At 39.7% G+C, this 19,520-nt stretch overlaps 4 non-coding genes across 4 annotated transcripts; all 4 read right to left on the bottom strand.

The window, feature by feature from the left end:
• Positions 1–520: 520 nt before the first annotated feature.
• TRNAR-ACG lies at positions 521–593 on the bottom strand. The gene has a single exon. It is a non-coding gene; the product is annotated as a tRNA-Arg (tRNA).
• A 14,941-nt stretch (positions 594–15,534) lies between these two features.
• TRNAR-ACG lies at positions 15,535–15,607 on the bottom strand. The gene has a single exon. It is a non-coding gene; the product is annotated as a tRNA-Arg (tRNA).
• Positions 15,608–16,727: 1,120 nt separating this feature from the next.
• TRNAR-ACG lies at positions 16,728–16,800 on the bottom strand. The gene has a single exon. It is a non-coding gene; the product is annotated as a tRNA-Arg (tRNA).
• A 2,159-nt stretch (positions 16,801–18,959) lies between these two features.
• On the bottom strand, positions 18,960–19,032 carry TRNAR-ACG. Its single transcript has one exon. It is a non-coding gene; the product is annotated as a tRNA-Arg (tRNA).
• Between the last annotated feature and the right edge of the window lie 488 nt (positions 19,033–19,520).

Here is a 19,520-nt window from a genome sequence, read left to right as displayed (position 1 = left end):
ACATTAGGTCCAAAAGAGGAGCAATGCCCTGCCTCCAATTTTCTCTAGAGGTCCTCAAGTGGTCAAGCCCCAACTGCCTGGCGCTTAGCTAACGTTCAATTTGCACGATTCAAATTGGCGCAAAATACTTAACTCCGATCGAGAACGCTCTACATCTCAGTTATTGTCTGAGTAGTAGTTACTGATGCATTGCTTGCACTATGGCCGTGCGATCTTCCGTGGACAAACTTTCCTCTTGATAATATCTTCCGCTCGGATCGGCCCGCAAATGCCCGATGTGAGCGATTCAAATTGGCGCAAAATACCGAATTCCTATAAAGAACGATTCGCGTCTCAACAACTGTTAGAGTAGTAACTATTCAAACCATGAATGTCCGAATTGAATTGTAACATTTTAGACTTTGTATTACTCGGTAGGAGAAATTACATTGGGTCTTGAATGACCGAATTGTAACTTTTCGGACTTGTAATAAAAATAGACTTTGTACTACTCGGTTGGAGGTAAAAATTATACATATAACGACTTTGCTGGGGATCAAACCCAGAATCTCTGGTTTCGTAGACCCGCGCCTTATCCATTGGGCCACAAAGTCATGCGCTATTATAATTTAATTTCAAAATTAATATCTTATAAAGTGTACCATTCGGAGTAGTTACCTTTCGAATTACTCACGTTTCGGACCATTCGAACCACTCTTCGGAGTACCATTTTGGTTATTAATTATGATGCTCGGAGTTAGTTCCAATTTTTAAATTTTAGACTTAATTTCTAAATTAGTGGTTGTCAATTATGAAGATTACACAGACTAATTTTGTTATCATCTTTAATGCATGAAAAATGTTATTTATCCTCCCTTCTCCTATATAATCGTTTGGTTGAACAGGTGATTTAACACACTGAAAATCCCAGCTTTCACTTTTGAAACTCTTCTCAACTTCCACCTCAAGTTTTTCCGTATTCTATTTCGCCGTCACCTATTCTCCAACACCCGTCTCCACCATAGTAGGCCACTATTCTTCCATCGAATGTTGATAGGGCAAAATTTTGAATGATGTGTTCCCGGTGATACAATGTCTTCAGCACAGATTAACTCGCGAGCGAGCATTGGGTCCAAAAGAGGGGCAATGCCCTGCCTCAAATTTTCTCTAGAGGTCCTCAAGTGGTCAAGCCCTAACTGCCTGGCGCTTAGCTAACGTTCAATTTGCACGATTCAAATTGGCGCAAAATACTTAATTCCGATCGAGAACGCTCTACATCTCAGTTATTGTCTGAGTAGTAGCTACTGATGCATTGCTTGCTCTATGGCCGTGCGATCTTTCGTGGACAAACTTTCCTCTTGATAATATCTTCCGCCCGGATCGGCCCGCAAATGCCCGATGTGAGTGATTCAAATTGGCGCAAAATACCGAATTCCTATAAAGAACGATTCGCATCTCAGCAACTGTTTGAGTAGTAACTATTCAAACTATGAATGTCCGAATCGTAACATTTTAGACTTTGTATTACTCGGTAGGAGAAATTACATTGGGTCTTGAATGACCGAATTGTAACATTTCGGACTTGTAATAAAAATAGACTTTGTACTACTCGGTTGGAGGTAAAAATTGTACATATAACGACTTTGCTAGGGACGAAACCTAGAATCTCTGGTTTCGTAGACCAGCGCCTTATCCAATGCGCCACAAAGTCATGCGCTATTATAATTTAATTTCAAAATTAATATCGTATAAAGTGTACCATTCGGAGTAGTTACCTTTCGAATTACTCACGTTTCGGACCATTCGAACCACTCTTCGGAGTACCATTTTGGTTATTAATTATGATGCTCGGAGTTAGTTCCAATTTTTAAATTTTAGACTTAATTTCTAAATTAGTGGTTGTCAATTATGAAGATTACACAGACTAATTTTGTTATCATCTTTAATGCATGAAAAATGTTATTTATCCTCCCTTCTCCTATATAATCGTTTGGTTGAACAGGTGATTTAACACACTGAAAATCCCAGCTTTCACTTTTGAAACTCTTCTCAACTTCCACCTCAAGTTTTTCCGTATTCTATTTCGCCGTCACCTATTCTCCAACACCCGTCTCCACCATGGTAGGCCACTATTCTTCCATCGAATGTTGATAGGGCAAAATTTTGAATGATGTGTTCCCGGTGATACAATGTCTTCAGCACAGATTAACTCGCGAGCGAGCATTGGGTCCAAAAGAGGGGCAATGCCCTGCCTCAAATTTTCTCTAGAGGTCCTCAAGTGGTCAAGCCCTAACTGCCTGGCGCTTAGCTAACGTTCAATTTGCACGATTCAAATTGGCGCAAAATACTTAATTCCGATCGAGAACGCTCTACATCTCAGTTATTGTCTGAGTAGTAGCTACTGATGCATTGCTTGCTCTATGGCCGTGCGATCTTTCGTGGACAAACTTTCCTCTTGATAATATCTTCCGCCCGGATCGGCCCGCAAATGCCCGATGTGAGTGATTCAAATTGGCGCAAAATACCGAATTCCTATAAAGAACGATTCGCATCTCAGCAACTGTTTGAGTAGTAACTATTCAAACTATGAATGTCCGAATCGTAACATTTTAGACTTTGTATTACTCGGTAGGAGAAATTACATTGGGTCTTGAATGACCGAATTGTAACATTTCGGACTTGTAATAAAAATAGACTTTGTACTACTCGGTTGGAGGTAAAAATTGTACATATAACGACTTTGCTGGGGATCAAACCCAGAATCTCTGGTTTCGTAGACTAGCGCATTATCCAATGGGCCACAAAGTCATGCGCTATTATAATTTAATTTAAAAATTAATATCTTATAAAGTGTACCATTCGGAGTAGTTACCTTTCGAATTACTCACGTTTCGGACCATTCGAACCACTCTTCGGAGTACCATTTTGGTTATTAATTATGATGCTCGGAGTTAGTTCCAATTTTTAAATTTTAGACTTAATTTCTAAATTAGTGGTTGTCAGTTATGAAGATTACACAGACTAATTTAGTTATCATCTTTAATGCATGAAAAATGTTATTTATCCTCCCTTCTCCTATATAATCGTTTGGTTGAAAGGTGATTTAACACATTGAAAATCCCAGCTTTCACTTTTGAAACTCTTCTCAACTTCCACCTCAAGTTTTTCCGTATTCTATTTCGCCGTCACCTATTCTCCAACACCCGTCTCCACCATGGTAGGCCACTATTCTTCCATCGAATGTTGATAGGGCAAAATTTTGAATGATGTGTTCCCGGTGATACAATGTCTTCAGCACAGATTAACTCGCGAGCGAGCATTGGGTCCAAAAGAGGAGCAATGCCCTGCCTCCAATTTTCTCTAGAGGTCCTCAAGTGGTCAAGCCCTAACTGCCTGGCGCTTAGCTAACGTTCAATTTGCACGATTCAAATTGGCGCAAAATACTTAATTCCGATCGAGAACGCTCTACATCTCAGTTATTGTCTGAGTAGTAGCTACTGATGCATTGCTTGCTCTATGGCCGTGCGATCTTTCGTGGACAAACTTTCCTCTTGATAATATCTTCCGCCCGGATCGGCCCGCAAATGCCCGATGTGAGTGATTCAAATTGGCGCAAAATACCGAATTCCTATAAAGAACGATTCGCATCTCAGCAACTGTTTGAGTAGTAACTATTCAAACTATGAATGTCCGAATCGTAACATTTTAGACTTTGTATTACTCGGTAGGAGAAATTACATTGGGTCTTGAATGACCGAATTGTAACATTTCGGACTTGTAATAAAAATAGACTTTGTACTACTCGGTTGGAGGTAAAAATTGTACATATAACGACTTTGCTAGGGACGAAACCTAGAATCTCTGGTTTCGTAGACCAGCGCCTTATCCAATGCGCCACAAAGTCATGCGCTATTATAATTTAATTTCAAAATTAATATCGTATAAAGTGTACCATTCGGAGTAGTTACCTTTCGAATTACTCACGTTTCGGACCATTCGAACCACTCTTCGGAGTACCATTTTGGTTATTAATTATGATGCTCGGAGTTAGTTCCAATTTTTAAATTTTAGACTTAATTTCTAAATTAGTGGTTGTCAATTATGAAGATTACACAGACTAATTTTGTTATCATCTTTAATGCATGAAAAATGTTATTTATCCTCCCTTCTCCTATATAATCGTTTGGTTGAACAGGTGATTTAACACACTGAAAATCCCAGCTTTCACTTTTGAAACTCTTCTCAACTTCCACCTCAAGTTTTTCCGTATTCTATTTCGCCGTCACCTATTCTCCAACACCCGTCTCCACCATGGTAGGCCACTATTCTTCCATCGAATGTTGATAGGGCAAAATTTTGAATGATGTGTTCCCGGTGATACAATGTCTTCAGCACAGATTAACTCGCGAGCGAGCATTGGGTCCAAAAGAGGGGCAATGCCCTGCCTCAAATTTTCTCTAGAGGTCCTCAAGTGGTCAAGCCCTAACTGCCTGGCGCTTAGCTAACGTTCAATTTGCACGATTCAAATTGGCGCAAAATACTTAATTCCGATCGAGAACGCTCTACATCTCAGTTATTGTCTGAGTAGTAGCTACTGATGCATTGCTTGCTCTATGGCCGTGCGATCTTTCGTGGACAAACTTTCCTCTTGATAATATCTTCCGCCCGGATCGGCCCGCAAATGCCCGATGTGAGCGATTCAAATTGGCGCAAAATACCGAATTCCTATAAAGAACGATTCGCATCTCAGCAACTGTTTGAGTAGTAACTATTCAAACTATGAATGTCCGAATCGTAACATTTTAGACTTTGTATTACTCGGTAGGAGAAATTACATTGGGTCTTGAATGACCGAATTGTAACATTTCGGACTTGTAATAAAAATAGACTTTGTACTACTCGGTTGGAGGTAAAAATTGTACATATAACGACTTTGCTAGGGACGAAACCTAGAATCTCTGGTTTCGTAGACCAGCGCCTTATCCAATGCGCCACAAAGTCATGCGCTATTATAATTTAATTTCAAAATTAATATCGTATAAAGTGTACCATTCGGAGTAGTTACCTTTCGAATTACTCACGTTTCGGACCATTCGAACCACTCTTCGGAGTACCATTTTGGTTATTAATTATGATGCTCGGAGTTAGTTCCAATTTTTAAATTTTAGACTTAATTTCTAAATTAGTGGTTGTCAATTATGAAGATTACACAGACTAATTTTGTTATCATCTTTAATGCATGAAAAATGTTATTTATCCTCCCTTCTCCTATATAATCGTTTGGTTGAACAGGTGATTTAACACACTGAAAATCCCAGCTTTCACTTTTGAAACTCTTCTCAACTTCCACCTCAAGTTTTTCCGTATTCTATTTCGCCGTCACCTATTCTCCAACACCCGTCTCCACCATGGTAGGCCACTATTCTTCCATCGAATGTTGATAGGGCAAAATTTTGAATGATGTGTTCCCGGTGATACAATGTCTTCAGCACAGATTAACTCGCGAGCGAGCATTGGGTCCAAAAGAGGGGCAATGCCCTGCCTCAAATTTTCTCTAGAGGTCCTCAAGTGGTCAAGCCCTAACTGCCTGGCGCTTAGCTAACGTTCAATTTGCACGATTCAAATTGGCGCAAAATACTTAATTCCGATCGAGAACGCTCTACATCTCAGTTATTGTCTGAGTAGTAGCTACTGATGCATTGCTTGCTCTATGGCCGTGCGATCTTTCGTGGACAAACTTTCCTCTTGATAATATCTTCCGCCCGGATCGGCCCGCAAATGCCCGATGTGAGCGATTCAAATTGGCGCAAAATACCGAATTCCTATAAAGAACGATTCGCATCTCAGCAACTGTTTGAGTAGTAACTATTCAAACTATGAATGTCCGAATCGTAACATTTTAGACTTTGTATTACTCGGTAGGAGAAATTACATTGGGTCTTGAATGACCGAATTGTAACATTTCGGACTTGTAATAAAAATAGACTTTGTACTACTCGGTTGGAGGTAAAAATTGTACATATAACGACTTTGCTAGGGACGAAACCTAGAATCTCTGGTTTCGTAGACCAGCGCCTTATCCAATGCGCCACAAAGTCATGCGCTATTATAATTTAATTTCAAAATTAATATCGTATAAAGTGTACCATTCGGAGTAGTTACCTTTCGAATTACTCACGTTTCGGACCATTCGAACCACTCTTCGGAGTACCATTTTGGTTATTAATTATGATGCTCGGAGTTAGTTCCAATTTTTAAATTTTAGACTTAATTTCTAAATTAGTGGTTGTCAATTATGAAGATTACACAGACTAATTTTGTTATCATCTTTAATGCATGAAAAATGTTATTTATCCTCCCTTCTCCTATATAATCGTTTGGTTGAACAGGTGATTTAACACACTGAAAATCCCAGCTTTCACTTTTGAAACTCTTCTCAACTTCCACCTCAAGTTTTTCCGTATTCTATTTCGCCGTCACCTATTCTCCAACACCCGTCTCCACCATGGTAGGCCACTATTCTTCCATCGAATGTTGATAGGGCAAAATTTTGAATGATGTGTTCCCGGTGATACAATGTCTTCAGCACAGATTAACTCGCGAGCGAGCATTGGGTCCAAAAGAGGAGCAATGCCCTGCCTCCAATTTTCTCTAGAGGTCCTCAAGTGGTTAAGCCCTAACTGCCTGGCGCTTAGCTAAAGTTCAATTTGCACGATTCAAATTGGCGCAAAATACTTAATTCCGATCGAGAACGCTCTACATCTCAGTTATTGTCTGAGTAGTAGCTACTGATGCATTGCTTGCTCTATGGCCGTGCGATCTTTCGTGGACAAACTTTCCTCTTGATAATATCTTCCGCACGGATCGGCCCGCAAATGCCCGATTTGAGCGATTCAAATTGGCGCAAAATACCGAATTCCTATAAAGAACGATTCGCATCTCAGCAACTGTTTGAGTAGTAACTATTCAAACCATGAATGTCCGAATTGTAACATTTTAGACTTTGTATTACTCGGTCGGAGAAATTACATTGGGCCTTGAATGACCGAATTGTAACATTTCGGACTTGTAATAAAAATAGACTTTGTACTACTCGGTTGGAGGTAAAAATTGTACATATAACGACTTTGCTGGGGATCAAACCCAGAATCTCTGGTTTCGTAGACTAGCGCATTATCCAATGGGCCACAAAGTCATGCGCTATTATAATTTAATTTAAAAATTAATATCTTATAAAGTGTACCATTCGGAGTAGTTACCTTTCGAATTACTCACGTTTCGGACCATTCGAACCACTCTTCGGAGTACCATTTTGGTTATTAATTATGATGCTCGGAGTTAGTTCCAATTTTTAAATTTTAGACTTAATTTCTAAATTAGTGGTTGTCAGTTATGAAGATTACACAGACTAATTTAGTTATCATCTTTAATGCATGAAAAATGTTATTTATCCTCCCTTCTCCTATATAATCGTTTGGTTGAACAGGTGATTTAACACATTGAAAATCCCAGCTTTCACTTTTGAAACTCTTCTCAACCTCCACCTCAAGTTTTTCCGTATTCTATTTCGCCGTCACCTATTCTCCAACACCCGTCTCCACCATGGTAGGCCACTATTCTTCCATCGAATGTTGATAGGGCAAAATTTTGAATGATGTGTTCCCGGTGATACAATGTCTTCAGCACAGATTAACTCGCGAGCGAGCATTGGGTCCAAAAGAGGAGCAATGCCCTGCCTCCAATTTTCTCTAGAGGTCCTCAAGTGGTCAAGCCCTAACTGCCTGGCGCTTAGCTAACGTTCAATTTGCACGATTCAAATTGGCGCAAAATACTTAATTCCGATCGAGAACGCTCTACATCTCAGTTATTGTCTGAGTAGTAGCTACTGATGCATTGCTTGCTCTATGGCCGTGCGATCTTTCGTGGACAAACTTTCCTCTTGATAATATCTTCCGCCCGGATCGGCCCGCAAATGCCCGATGTGAGTGATTCAAATTGGCGCAAAATACCGAATTCCTATAAAGAACGATTCGCATCTCAGCAACTGTTTGAGTAGTAACTATTCAAACCATGAATGTCCGAATTGTAACATTTTAGACTTTGTATTACTCGGTCGGAGAAATTACATTGGGCCTTGAATGACCGAATTGTAACATTTCGGACTTGTAATAAAAATAGACTTTGTACTACTCGGTTGGAGGTAAAAATTGTACATATAACGACTTTGCTGGGGATCAAACCCAGAATCTCTGGTTTCGTAGACTAGCGCATTATCCAATGGGCCACAAAGTCATGCGCTATTATAATTTAATTTAAAAATTAATATCTTATAAAGTGTACCATTCGGAGTAGTTACCTTTCGAATTACTCACGTTTCGGACCATTCGAACCACTCTTCGGAGTACCATTTTGGTTATTAATTATGATGCTCGGAGTTAGTTCCAATTTTTAAATTTTAGACTTAATTTCTAAATTAGTGGTTGTCAGTTATGAAGATTACACAGACTAATTTAGTTATCATCTTTAATGCATGAAAAATGTTATTTATCCTCCCTTCTCCTATATAATCGTTTGGTTGAACAGGTGATTTAACACACTGAAAATCCCAGCTTTCACTTTTGAAACTCTTCTCAACTTCCACCTCAAGTTTTTCCGTATTCTATTTCGCCGTCACCTATTCTCCAACACCCGTCTCCACCATGGTAGGCCACTATTCTTCCATCGAATGTTGATAGGGCAAAATTTTGAATGATGTGTTCCCGGTGATACAATGTCTTCAGCACAGATTAACTCGCGAGCGAGCATTGGGTCCAAAAGAGGAGCAATGCCCTGCCTCCAATTTTCTCTAGAGGTCCTCAAGTGGTCAAGCCCTAACTGCCTGGCGCTTAGCTAACGTTCAATTTGCACGATTCAAATTGGCGCAAAATACTTAATTCCGATCGAGAACGCTCTACATCTCAGTTATTGTCTGAGTAGTAGCTACTGATGCATTGCTTGCTCTATGGCCGTGCGATCTTTCGTGGACAAACTTTCCTCTTGATAATATCTTCCGCCCGGATCGGCCCGCAAATGCCCGATGTGAGCGATTCAAATTGGCGCAAAATACCGAATTCCTATAAAGAACGATTCGCATCTCAGCAACTGTTTGAGTAGTAACTATTCAAACCATGAATGTCCGAATTGTAACATTTTAGACTTTGTATTACTCGGTCGGAGAAATTACATTGGGCCTTGAATGACCGAATTGTAACATTTCGGACTTGTAATAAAAATAGACTTTGTACTACTCGGTTGGAGGTAAAAATTGTACATATAACGACTTTGCTGGGGATCAAACCCAGAATCTCTGGTTTCGTAGACTAGCGCATTATCCAATGGGCCACAAAGTCATGCGCTATTATAATTTAATTTAAAAATTAATATCTTATAAAGTGTACCATTCGGAGTAGTTACCTTTCGAATTACTCACGTTTCGGACCATTCGAACCACTCTTCGGAGTACCATTTTGGTTATTAATTATGATGCTCGGAGTTAGTTCCAATTTTTAAATTTTAGACTTAATTTCTAAATTAGTGGTTGTCAGTTATGAAGATTACACAGACTAATTTAGTTATCATCTTTAATGCATGAAAAATGTTATTTATCCTCCCTTCTCCTATATAATCGTTTGGTTGAACAGGTGATTTAACACACTGAAAATCCCAGCTTTCACTTTTGAAACTCTTCTCAACTTCCACCTCAAGTTTTTCCGTATTCTATTTCGCCGTCACCTATTCTCCAACACCCGTCTCCACCATGGTAGGCCACTATTCTTCCATCGAATGTTGATAGGGCAAAATTTTGAATGATGTGTTCCCGGTGATACAATGTCTTCAGCACAGATTAACTCGCGAGCGAGCATTGGGTCCAAAAGAGGAGCAATGCCCTGCCTCCAATTTTCTCTAGAGGTCCTCAAGTGGTCAAGCCCTAACTGCCTGGCGCTTAGCTAACGTTCAATTTGCACGATTCAAATTGGCGCAAAATACTTAATTCCGATCGAGAACGCTCTACATCTCAGTTATTGTCTGAGTAGTAGCTACTGATGCATTGCTTGCTCTATGGCCGTGCGATCTTTCGGGGACAAACTTTCCTCTTGATAATATCTTCCGCACGGATCGGCCCGCAAATGCCCGATTTGAGCGATTCAAATTGGCGCAAAATACCGAATTCCTATAAAGAACCATTCGCATCTCAGCAACTGTTTGAGTAGTAACTATTCAAACCATGAATGTCCGAATTGTAACATTTTAGACTTTGTATTACTCGGTCGGAGAAATTACATTGGGCCTTGAATGACCGAATTGTAACATTTCGGACTTGTAATAAAAATAGACTTTGTACTACTCGGTTGGAGGTAAAAATTGTACATATAACGACTTTGCTGGGGATCAAACCCAGAATCTCTGGTTTCGTAGACTAGCGCATTATCCAATGGGCCACAAAGTCATGCGCTATTATAATTTAATTTAAAAATTAATATCGTATAAAGTGTACCATTCGGAGTAGTTACCTTTCGAATTACTCACGTTTCGGACCATTCGAACCACTCTTTGGAGTACCATTTTGGTTATTAATTATGATGCTCGGAGTTAGTTCCAATTTTTAAATTTTAGACTTAATTTCTAAATTAGTGGTTGTCAGTTATGAAGATTACACAGACTAATTTAGTTATCATCTTTAATGCATGAAAAATGTTATTTATCCTCCCTTCTCCTATATAATCGTTTGGTTGAACAGGTGATTTAACACACTGAAAATCCCAGCTTTCACTTTTGAAAATCTTCTCAACTTCCACCTCAAGTTTTTCCGTATTCTATTTCGCCGTCACCTATTCTCCAACACCCGTCTCCACCATAGTAGGCCACTATTCTTCCATCGAATGTTGATAGGGCAAAATTTTGAATGATGTGTTCCCGGTGATACAATGTCTTCAGCACAGATTAACTCGCGAGCGAGCATTGGGTCCAAAAGAGGAGCAATGCCCTGCCTCCAATTTTCTCTAGAGGTCCTCAAGTGGTCAAGCCCTAACTGCCTGGCGCTTAGCTAAAGTTCAATTTGCACGATTCAAATTGGCGCAAAATACTTAATTCCGATCGAGAACGCTCTACATCTCAGTTATTGTCTGAGTAGTAGCTACTGATGCATTGCTTGCTCTATGGCCGTGCGATCTTTCGTGGACAAACTTTCCTCTTGATAATATCTTCCGCCCGGATCGGCCCGCAAATGCCCGATGTGAGCGATTCAAATTGGCGCAAAATACCGAATTCCTATAAAGAACGATTCGCATCTCAGCAACTGTTTGAGTAGTAACTATTCAAACTATGAATGTCCGAATCGTAACATTTTAGACTTTGTATTACTCGGTAGGAGAAATTACATTAGGTCTTGAATGACCGAATTGTAACATTTCGGACTTGTAATAAAAATAGACTTTGTACTACTCGGTTGGAGATAAAAATTGTACATATAACGACTTTGCTAGGGACGAAACCTAGAATCTCTGGTTTCGTAGACCAGCGCCTTATCCAATGCGCCACAAAGTCATGCGCTATTATAATTTAATTTCAAAATTAATATCGTATAAAGTGTACCATTCGGAGTAGTTACCTTTCGAATTACTCACGTTTCGGACCATTCGAACCATTCTTCGGAGTACCATTTTGGTTATTAATTATGATGCTCGGAGTTAGTTCCAATTTTTAAATTTTAGACTTAATTTCTAAATTAGTGATTGTCAGTTATGAAGATTACACAGACTAATTTTGTTATCATCTTTAATGCATGAAAAATGTTATTTATCCTCCCTTCTCCTATATAATCCTTTGGTTGAGCAGGTGATTTAACACACTAAAAATCCCAGCTCTCACTTTAGAAAGTCTTCTCAACTTCCACCTCAAGTTTTTCCGTATTCTATTTCGCCGTCACTTATTCTCCAACACCCGTCTCTACCATGGTAGGCCACTATTCTTCCATCGAATGTTGATAGGGCAAAATTTTGAATGATGAGGTGCCGGTGGTATAGCTCTACGATATGTCAAGGCTAAACTCCCCACCTGACAATGTCTTCTGCTTATATTAACCCGCGAGCGAAAATTAGGTTCAAAAGAGGAGCAATGCCCTGCCTCCAATTTTCTCTAGAGGTCCTCAAGTGGTCAAGCCCCAACTGCCTGGCGCTTAGCTAACGTTCAATTTGCACGATTCAAATTGGCGCAAAATACTTAATTCCGATCGAGAACGCTCTACATCTCAGTTATTGTCTGAGTAGTAGTTACTGATGCATAGCTTGCTCTATGGCCGTGCGATCTTTCGTGGGAAAACTTTCCTCTTGATAATATCTTCCGCTCGGATCGGCCCGCAAATGCCCGATGTGAGCGATTCAAATTGGCGCAAAATACCGAATTCCTATAAAGAACGATTCGCATCTCAGCAACTGTTTGAGTAGTAACTATTCAAACCATGAATATCTGAATTGTAAAATTTTAGACTTTGTAATACTCGGTAGGAGAAATTACATTGGGTCTTGAATGACCGAATTGTAACATTTCGGACCTGTAATAAAAATAGACTTTGTACTACTCGGTTGGAGGTAAAAACTGTACATATAACGACTTTGCTAGGGATCGAACCCAGAATCTCTGGTTTCGTAGACCAGCTCCTTATCCATTGGGCGACAAAGTCATGCGCTATTATAATTTAATTTCAAAATTAATATCTTATAAAGTGTACCATTCAGAGTAGTTACCTTTCGAATAACTCACGTTTCGGACCATTCGAACCACTCTTCGGAGTACCATTCAGGGTATTAATTATGATGCTCGGTGCTAGTTCCAATTTTTAAATTTTAGACTAAATTTCTAAATTAGTGGTTGTGAATTATGAAGGTTACACAGACTAATTTTGTTATCATCTTTAATGCATGAAAAATGTTATTTATCCTCACTTCTCCTATATAATCCTTTGGTTGAACAGGTGATTTAACACACTGAAAATCCCAGCTTTCACTTTTGAAACTCTTCTCAACTTCCACCTCAAGTTTTTCCGTATTCTATTTCGCCGTCACCCATTCTCCAACACCCGTCTCCACCATGGTAGGCCACTATTCTTCCATCGAATGTTGATAGGGCAAAATTTTGAATGATGTGTTCCCGGTGATACAATGTCTTCAGCACAGATTAACTCGCGAGCGAGCATTTGGTCCAAAAGAGGAGCAATGCCTTGCCTCCAATTTTCTCTAGAGGTCCTCAAGTGGTCAAGCCCTAACTGCCTGGCGCTTAGCTAACGTTCAATTTGCATGATTCAAATTGGCGCAAAATACTTAATTCCGATCAAGAACGCTCTACATCTCAGTTATTGTCTGAGTAGTAGCTACTGATGCATTGCTTGCTCTATGGCCGTGCGATCTTTCGTGGACAAATTTCCTCTTGATAATATCTTCCGCACGGATCGGCCCGCAAATGCCCGATGTGAGCGATTCAAATTGGCGAAAAATACCGAATTCCTATAAAAAACGATTCGCATCTCAACAACTGTTTGAGTGGTAACTATTCAAACCATGAATGTCCGAATTGTAACATTTTAGACTTCGTATTACTCGGTAGGAGAAATTACATTGGGTCTTGAATGACCGAATTGTAACATTTCGGACTTGTAATAAAAATAGACTTTGTACTACTCGGTTGGAGGTAAAAATTGTACATATANTATTCTCCAACACCCGTCTCTACCATGGTAGGCCACTATTCTTCCATCGAATGTTGATAGGGCAAAATTTTGAATGATGAGGTGCCGGTGGTATAGCTCTACGATATGTCAAGGCTAAACTCCCCACCTGACAATGTCTTCTGCTTATATTAACCCGCGAGCGAAAATTAGGTTCAAAAGAGGAGCAATGCCCTGCCTCCAATTTTCTCTAGAGGTCCTCAAGTGGTCAAGCCCCAACTGCCTGGCGCTTAGCTAACGTTCAATTTGCACGATTCAAATTGGCGCAAAATACTTAATTCCGATCGAGAACGCTCTACATCTCAGTTATTGTCTGAGTAGTAGTTACTGATGCATAGCTTGCTCTATGGCCGTGCGATCTTTCGTGGGAAAACTTTCCTCTTGATAATATCTTCCGCTCGGATCGGCCCGCAAATGCCCGATGTGAGCGATTCAAATTGGCGCAAAATACCGAATTCCTATAAAGAACGATTCGCATCTCAGCAACTGTTTGAGTAGTAACTATTCAAACCATGAATATCTGAATTGTAAAATTTTAGACTTTGTAATACTCGGTAGGAGAAATTACATTGGGTCTTGAATGACCGAATTGTAACATTTCGGACCTGTAATAAAAATAGACTTTGTACTACTCGGTTGGAGGTAAAAACTGTACATATAACGACTTTGCTAGGGATCGAACCCAGAATCTCTGGTTTCGTAGACCAGCTCCTTATCCATTGGGCGACAAAGTCATGCGCTATTATAATTTAATTTCAAAATTAATATCTTATAAAGTGTACCATTCAGAGTAGTTACCTTTCGAATAACTCACGTTTCGGACCATTCGAACCACTCTTCGGAGTACCATTCAGGGTATTAATTATGATGCTCGGTGCTAGTTCCAATTTTTAAATTTTAGACTAAATTTCTAAATTAGTGGTTGTGAATTATGAAGGTTACACAGACTAATTTTGTTATCATCTTTAATGCATGAAAAATGTTATTTATCCTCACTTCTCCTATATAATCCTTTGGTTGAACAGGTGATTTAACACACTGAAAATCCCAGCTTTCACTTTTGAAACTCTTCTCAACTTCCACCTCAAGTTTTTCCGTATTCTATTTCGCCGTCACCCATTCTCCAACACCCGTCTCCACCATGGTAGGCCACTATTCTTCCATCGAATGTTGATAGGGCAAAATTTTGAATGATGTGTTGCCGGTGGTATAGCTCTACGATATGTCAAGGCTAAACTCCCCACCTGACAATGTCTTCTGCCTATATTAACCCGCGAGCGAACATTAGGTCCAAAAGAGGAGCAATGCCCTGCCTCCAATTTTCTCTAGAGGTCCTCAAGTGGTCAAGCCCCAACTGCCTGGCGCTTAGCTAACGTTCAATTTGCACGATTCAAATTGGCGCAAAATACTTAATTCCGATCGAGAACGCTCTACATCTCAGTTATTGTCTGAGTAGTAGCTACTGATGCATTGCTTGCTCTATGGCCGTGCGATCTTTCGTGGACAAACTTTCCTCTTGATAATATCTTCCGCACGGATCGGCCCGCAAATGCCCGATGTGAGCGATTCAAATTGGCGAAAAATACCGAATTCCTATAAAAAACGATTCGCATCTCAGCAACTGTTTGAGTAGTAACTACTCAAACCATAAATGTCCGAATTGTAACATTTTAGACTTTGTATTACTCGGTAGGAGAAATTACATTGGGTCTTGAATGACCGAATTGTAACATTTCGGACTTGTAATAAAAATAGACTTTGTACTACTCGGTTGGAGGTAAAAATTATACATATAACGACTTTGCTGGGGATCGAACCCAGAATCTCTGGTTCCGTAGACCAGCGCCTTATCCATTGGGCCACAAAGTCCTACACTATAATAATTTAATTTAAAAATTAATATCTTATAAAGTGTACCATTCAGAGTAGTTACCTTTCGAATAACTCACGTTTCGGACCATTCGAACCACTCTTCGGAGTACCATTCTGGGTATTAATTATGATGCTCGGTGCTAGTTCCAATTTTTAAATTTTAGACTAAATTTCTAAATTAGTGGTTGTGAATTATGAAGGTTACACAGACTACTTTTGTTATCATCTTTAATGCATGAAAAATGTTATTTATCCTCCCTTCTCCTATATAATCCTTTGGTTGANTTTAATGCATGAAAAATGTTATTTATCCTCCCTTCTCCTATATTATCCTTTGGTTGAGCAGGTGATTTAACACACTAAAAATCCCAGCTCTCACTTTAGAAAGTCTTCTCAACTTCCACCTCAAGTTTTTCCGTATTCTATTTCGCCGTCACCTATTCTCCAACACCCGTCTCTACCATGGTAGGCCACTATTCTTCCATCGAATGTTGATAGGGCAAAATTTTGAATGATGTGTTGCCGGTGGTATAGCTCTACGATATGTCAAGGCTAAACTCCCCACCTGACAATGTCTTCTGCCTATATTAACCCGCGAGCGAACATTAGGTCCAAAAGAGGAGCAATGCCCTGCCTCCAATTTTCTCTAGAGGTCCTCAAGTGGTCAAGCCCCAACTGCCTGGCGCTTAGCTAACGTTCAATTTGCACGATTCAAATTGGCGCAAAATACTTAATTCCGATCGAGAACGCTCTACATCTCAGTTATTGTCTGAGTAGTAGCTACTGATGCATTGCTTGCTCTATGGCCGTGCGATCTTTCGTGGACAAACTTTCCTCTTGATAATATCTTCCGCACGGATCGGCCCGCAAATGCCCGATGTGAGCGATTCAAATTGGCGAAAAATACCGAATTCCTATAAAAAACGATTCGCATCTCAGCAACTGTTTGAGTAGTAACTACTCAAACCATAAATGTCCGAATTGTAACATTTTAGACTTTGTATTACTCGGTAGGAGAAATTACATTGGGTCTTGAATGACCGAATTGTAACATTTCGGACTTGTAATAAAAATAGACTTTGTACTACTCGGTTGGAGGTAAAAATTATACATATAACGACTTTGCTGGGGATCGAACCCAGAATCTCTGGTTCCGTAGACCAGCGCCTTATCCATTGGGCCACAAAGTCCTACACTATAATAATTTAATTTAAAAATTAATATCTTATAAAGTGTACCATTCAGAGTAGTTACCTTTCGAATAACTCACGTTTCGGACCATTCGAACCACTCTTCGGAGTACCATTCTGGGTATTAATTATGATGCTCGGTGCTAGTTCCAATTTTTAAATTTTAGACTAAATTTCTAAATTAGTGGTTGTGAATTATGAAGGTTACACAGACTACTTTTGTTATCATCTTTAATGCATGAAAAATGTTATTTATCCTCCCTTCTCCTATATAATCCTTTGGTTGAACAGGTGATTTAACACACTAAAAATCCCAGCTCTCACTTTAGAAAGTCTTCTCAACTTCAACCTCAAGTTTTTCCGTATTCTATTTCGCCGTCACCTATTCTCCAACACCCGTCTCTACCATGGTAGGCCACTATTCTTCCATCGAATGTTGATAGGGCAAAATTTTGAATGATGTGGTGCCGGTGGTATAGCTCTGCGATATGTCAAGGCTAAACTCCCCACCTGACAATGTGTTCTGCTTATATTAACCCGCGAGCGAACATTAGGTTCAAAAGAGGAGCAATGCCCTGCCTCCAATTTTTTCTAGAGGTCCTCAAGTGGTCAAGCCCCAACTGCCTGGCGCTTAGCTAACGTTCAATTTGCACGATTCGAATTGGCGCAAAATACTTAATTCCGATCGAGAACGCTCTACATCTCAGTTATTGTCTGAGTAGTAGCTACTGATGCATTGCTTGCTCTATGGCCGTGCGATCTTTCGTGGCCAAACTTTCCTCTTGATAATATCTTCCGCTCGGATCGGCCCGCAAATGCCCGATGTGAGCGATTCAAATTGGCGCAAAATACCGAATTCCTATAAAGAACGATTCGCATCTCAGCAACTGTTTGAGTAGTAACTATTCAAACCATGAATATCTGAATTGTAACATTTTAGACTTTGTATTACTCGGTAGGAGAAATTACATTGGGTCTTGAATGACCGAATTGTAACATTTCGGACTTGTAATAAAAATAGACTTTGTACTACTCGGTTGGAGGTAAAAACTGTACATATAACGACTTTGCTAGGGATCAAACCCAGAATCTCTGGTTTCGTAGACCAGCGCCTTATCCATTGGGCGACAAAGTCATGCGCTATTATAATTTAATTTCAAAATTAATATCTTATAAAGTGTACCATTCAGAGTAGTTACCTTTCGAATAACTCACGTTTCGGACCATTCGAACCACTCTTCGGAGTACCATTCTGGGTATTAATTATGATGCTCGGTGCTAGTTCCAATTTTTAAATTTTAGACTAAATTTCTAAATTAGTGGTTGTGAATTGTGAAGGTTACACAGACTAATTTTGTTATCATCTTTAATGCATGAAAACTGTTATTTATCCTCCCTTCTCCTATATAATCCTTTGGTTGAACAGGTGATTTAATACACTGAAAATCCCAGCTTTCACTTTTGAAACTCTTCTCAACTTCCACCTCAAGTTTTTCCGTATTCTATTTCGCCGTCACCTATTCTCCAACACCCGTCTCCACCATGGTAGGCCATTATTCTTCCATCGAATGTTGATAGGGCAAAATTTTGAATGATGTGTTCCCGGTGATACAATGTCTTCAGCATAGATTAACTCGCGAGCGAGCATTGGGTCCAAAAGAGGAGCAATGCCCTGCCTCCAATTTTCTCTAGAGGTCCTCAAGTGGTCAAGCCCCAACTGCCTGGCACTTAGCTAACGTTCAATTTGCACGATTCAAATTGGCGCAAAATACTTAATTCCGATCGAGAACGCTCTACATCTCAGTTATTGTCTGAGTAGTAGTTACTGATGCATTGCTTGCTCTATGGCCGTGCGATCTTTCGTGGACAAACTTTCCTCTTGATAATATCTTCCGCCCGGATCGGCCCGCAAATGCCCGATGTGAGCGATTCAAATTGGCGCAAAATACCGAATTCCTATAAAGAACGATTCGCATCTCAGCAACTGTTTGAGTAGTAACTATTCAAACCATGAATATCTGAATTGTAACATTTTAGACTTTGTATTACTCGGTAGGAGAAATTACATTGGGTCTTGAATGACCGAATTGTAACATTTCGGACTTGTAATAAAAATAGACTTTGTACTACTCGGTTGGAGGTAAAAACTGTACATATAACGACTTTGCTAGGGATCGAACCCAGAATCTCTGGTTTCGTAGACCAGCGCCTTATCCATTGGGCGACAAAGTCATGCACTATTATAATTTAATTTCAAAATTAATATCTTATAAAGTGTACCATTCAGAGTAGTTACCTTTCAAATAACTCACGTTTCGGACCATTCGAACCACTCTTCGGAGTAAATAACTCACGTTTCGGACCATTCGAACCACTCTTCGGAGTACCATACTCACGTTTCGGACCATTCGAACCACTCTTCGGAGTACCATTCTGGGTATTAATTATGTTCGAACCACTCTTCGGAGTACCATTCTGGGTATTAATTATGATGCTCGGTGCTAGTTCCAATTTTTAAATTTTAGACTAAATTTCTAAATTAGTGGCTGTGAATTATGAAGGTTACACAAACTAATTTTGTTATCATCTTTAATGCATGAAAAATGTTATTTATCCTCCCTTCTCCTATATAATCCTTTGGTTGAACAGGTGATTTAACACACTGAAAATCCCAGCTTTCACTTTTGAAACTCTTCTCAACTTCCACCTCAAGTTTTTCC

This window comes from Ipomoea triloba, chromosome 8, assembly GCF_003576645.1.
Source record: "Ipomoea triloba cultivar NCNSP0323 chromosome 8, ASM357664v1".
Lineage (NCBI taxonomy): Eukaryota > Viridiplantae > Streptophyta > Magnoliopsida > Solanales > Convolvulaceae > Ipomoea > Ipomoea triloba.
Note: the sequence above shows the minus strand (reverse complement) of the source record. Positions and strands in the feature narration are given on the sequence as shown.